General features: G+C 36.4%; 1 protein-coding gene and 2 long non-coding RNA genes across 3 annotated transcripts in view; 2 read left to right on the top strand and 1 right to left on the bottom strand.

Annotated features, from left to right (window-relative positions):
• The window catches only part of GALNTL6 (polypeptide N-acetylgalactosaminyltransferase like 6), a 1,123,375-nt gene that overhangs the window by 240,146 nt on the left and 879,527 nt on the right, over positions 1–3,702 (top strand). The gene's annotated exons all lie outside the window — the stretch shown is intronic.
• LOC115291288 overlaps positions 1–3,702 on the top strand; it is a 166,757-nt gene that overhangs the window by 19,458 nt on the left and 143,597 nt on the right. The window lies entirely within an intron of this gene.
• The window catches only part of LOC115291274, a 21,745-nt gene that overhangs the window by 8,633 nt on the left and 9,410 nt on the right, over positions 1–3,702 (bottom strand). The window contains exon 2 of the long non-coding RNA XR_003908393.1: positions 1,083–1,230. This is a non-coding gene — a long non-coding RNA (uncharacterized LOC115291274). The remainder of the gene's footprint in view (positions 1–1,082; positions 1,231–3,702) is intronic.

Here is a 3,702-nt window from a genome sequence, read left to right as displayed (position 1 = left end):
TTAAATAAGCAAACACCCCAACAAGGAAAACAAGTACTACAATGTAAAAATATTAAGAAAAGAAAACCCTCTCACATGCATAAATGAAAGATTGCACACAAAGAACTCACATCTTTTCAAGCTTCAATAGTAAATATTCTGCTACTATGTATTAAATACTGCATGGTTTGCCCAAGCTAAGATGAAACCACATCATGAAGGGCAATTTTAAATACTTGACAAAAGTTATCAGAATGTCCCTCTCTCTTTCTGTATCTCTCTTTTGCTTGCCTATCTTTCAGTCTAAGTAGATAATATTTTAAATATTTAATTTTTTTGATCCCATTCCCCTCATTGTGCAGAGCTGAGAGGAGGAGGGGCTTCGCTGTGAATTTCCCAGCCTTGTCTGTTGTGTGGCCAGTGAGCCCCTGAGTGACCCCTTTTGCTCAGGTGGTGCAGTTGTGTTTTAGCGTTCCCACTCTGCCCTTTATTTGTCAAATAGAAGAAAATGATTATGTTAGGTTATGTGATGTGAAAAAGTCTGCTTGGCAGTCTGGAAATCTTGAAAAAAGGCATTTTAAGCCTCTCAGAAAGCCCAAAAGTGTGTTAGAAAATTCTCTTCTTACTATGTATAATCTTTAGACTTTTTCCTCTTGCTTAAGCATTGTATATAAAGTTACATTCTCTAACAAACCTAGCCTCTGGTTTTAAGTTAAATTTCATTAAATGATAGCATGATTTATTTTAGACTAAACACCAGAATCTACAAACTTCCAGATTCCAAAGATGTCTACCTTGAACAGCCTTACCTGTAAATAATAATAATAACAATAACAATGATAATAATATAAATGGTAGCCACCATTTCTTGAGCACTTACCATGTGCCAAGCATTGCACTACAAATGTTCTGTAGCCTATTATTTAATATCATTCTCAACTTTTGAAGTTGGTTTTCTCATCCACATTTTATAGGTAAGAACACATAGAGAAATTTAACAATTAGCTTAATGTCCTACCTGTAAATGACTCAACCATGAGTCAAACTCATGTTTGTCTCTCTGTAAAGCCTATCCTCTAAACCATTACAAAATAGTGACTCACCAACTAGGATTCTTTTCTTGGTAAGTAAGATTAAATCATCGTCATATTTATATTTTTATATGACTGTTGTTTCTTACTACTTTACCTCCAACCCATTATGCACCAAAGTAAACACATTTATCTTCTCCCTTGGTAGAAAGTCATATATCTGAAACGTAAAGAAATACCATGAAAGAAGGTTGGCTGTTGAATTAAAGGCTATTGATAAATTTCCAAAGCAATAAGTAACCTATTGTGGCTATATCTAAAGTCAGCATTCCACAATACATTTCCACAAAGCATGCCACACATTTTAAAAATGCAATACTAGTAGATAGCCATATTTTTCAAATGACTGAAATTGCTTGGCCTTTTGCCCTGTGCTTCATGAGACAGTGGAGATGTGTACAGACAGTGGAAGAAATACAAGCCTGTTCTGGGCTTCTGTCTCTCCTGCCATCTCCCGCTCTCCCAGAGATCATGAATAACCCCTCATAGTTCATCACTCTATCTCCTTTCTGCTTCCTTTGATATCAGTGTGAAGCAATATAAAATTTAATAAGTCAAATAAAAGTTATTCTCCCCCCTATCTGTATGGATTTTGGCAGGGTGCTTCATAAAGTGCTTTTGATTACTAGGAGCTATGTCATACCAAACTCCTGCCTAACAGTTGTTGGCACCAAAATTAAGTTTAAGAAGTTCCTCAGCAGCCAGAGGCGACTGGATGGCCCAGTGGGTTAAGTGTCTGATTTTGGCTCAGGTCATGATCTTACAACTCCTGGGGTTGGAGCCCTGTATTGGGCTATGTGCTGACGGCTCAGAGCCTGGAGCTTGCTTTGGATTCTGTGTCTCCCTCTCTCTTTGTCTCTCAAAATAAACATTTGAAAAATCTTAACAACAACAACAAAAAAGTTCCTCACAGCCAGAATTTCATCTTGCTTCATGCTGCTGTCAAGTCCTTTTCTGCATCTTAGCACCTACCATTCTGGGGAAGCTACAGGGAAAGGACAAGGTGTCTGTGATGACAGGACAAACACAGGACTTTGCTTCACTTCCCTGAATTAGCGTTCCAAAATCCGGAGGGAAAGTAGTGTTTCAATACACTCTTCCATTTTACTGTTTCCAAATAATATGTTTCATCTGTTTTATGAAAGTAAAGGCCACCATAATTAGCCAAGCTATGGTCAATTTATTTTTCTAATGTTAAGATGTCCATACATAAAATGTTTATGCAGTATCACAGATGCTTTTCCTAAAGTTGAGGTATTGTCAGCTTTTTCCTTACAGCCACTTTTTTCTCTATTTTACTTTTGTTTTCTAAACCTATATTCCTTTAAAGAAAGTAATTTGTGGGGCGCCTGGGTGTCGGTTAAGTCGGTTAAGCATCCGGCTTCGGCTCAGGTCAGATCTCACAGTTCGTGGGTTCGAGCCCCGCGTCGGGCTCTGTGCTGACAGCTAGCTCAGAGCCTGGAGCCTGTTTCAGATTCTGTATCTCCCTCTCTCTCTCTGACCCTCCCCTGCTCCAGCTGTCTCTCTCTGTCTCTCAAAAATAAATAAAAAGCATTAAAAAAATTAAAAAAAAAGAAATACATCAAACATCTTAAAAAAATATGTTTAAAGAAAGTAATTTGTAAACCCCTGTGTTCCAATTAAACAAGACACTCTTCCTGCTTTGTCATTAGAGACAATTATTTATTCACCCAAAATGACTACTTAAAACAGGTCCTTAGCCCCATTTTAGGGTGTTCTTTCCAGTACTACAGATAGTTTGTACAAGCCCCTCAAAGTTCTTCCCGGGACGCACAAATGTAGGTTTCTTGGTCTTACTTACAGGTAAGGTTTCCTAAACTTTGTATCATTTTTATTGTCTTTGTTTGGTCTCTCTCCAATATAGCAAAACATTTTTTAACTATGTGGCTGAGAATTGCATACAATAATGCTTTCCTAGAAAAAATAATCTCCTTTATTCTTTACATATTATCTCTATTATACATCTAAACATGAGTCCTCATTTGTCTTCTGTCAGCGTATTGCTTTGCATATTCATATTAAATGAGTGGCCCACTATCCACATCCTTTTCCTTTAGTGTAATTTTCTTTTCTTTGCTGAGTAATTTACATCAGAATTCATTCTCTCCAAATGAACTCACTCCTTTTTGAAATGCATATTCTTAATTCAAATCTATTTCAGGATCTTTAGTGATATCATGTACTAAACATTAATCTCAACCCAAATATTAGTCATATTAAATTTTGTAAGCATCTTTTCAAGCTTCAATAGTAAATATTCTGCTACTATGTATTAAATACTGCATGGTTTGCCCAAGCTAAGATGAAACCACATCATAAATCAATAAGCATTTTGCATTTTCTTTCATTATCTACTCAAAGTCATGCCTACTGCACCTCTAAATATTTCATTAAATCCAATTATACAGCAAACACTCCCAAACTAAACTTAGATTGTATTGCAGTTTCACTTAACAGTATATGAAATGCTGTGTTGTGACAGGTATCAACTATCCATTAGATACTGAATCAGTTTTTCTTAAGCACTACTCACTGCTTGCTTTTCTTGAAGCTAGATCATTCTGAAAGTTTCCTGTTAGACCTATGAGTGCAAACATATGGTATCTGTCCT

The sequence above is a fragment of the Suricata suricatta genome, chromosome 1, assembly GCF_006229205.1.
Source record: "Suricata suricatta isolate VVHF042 chromosome 1, meerkat_22Aug2017_6uvM2_HiC, whole genome shotgun sequence".
NCBI lineage: Eukaryota > Metazoa > Chordata > Mammalia > Carnivora > Herpestidae > Suricata > Suricata suricatta.
This window is presented reverse-complemented; position numbering and strand designations above follow the sequence as displayed.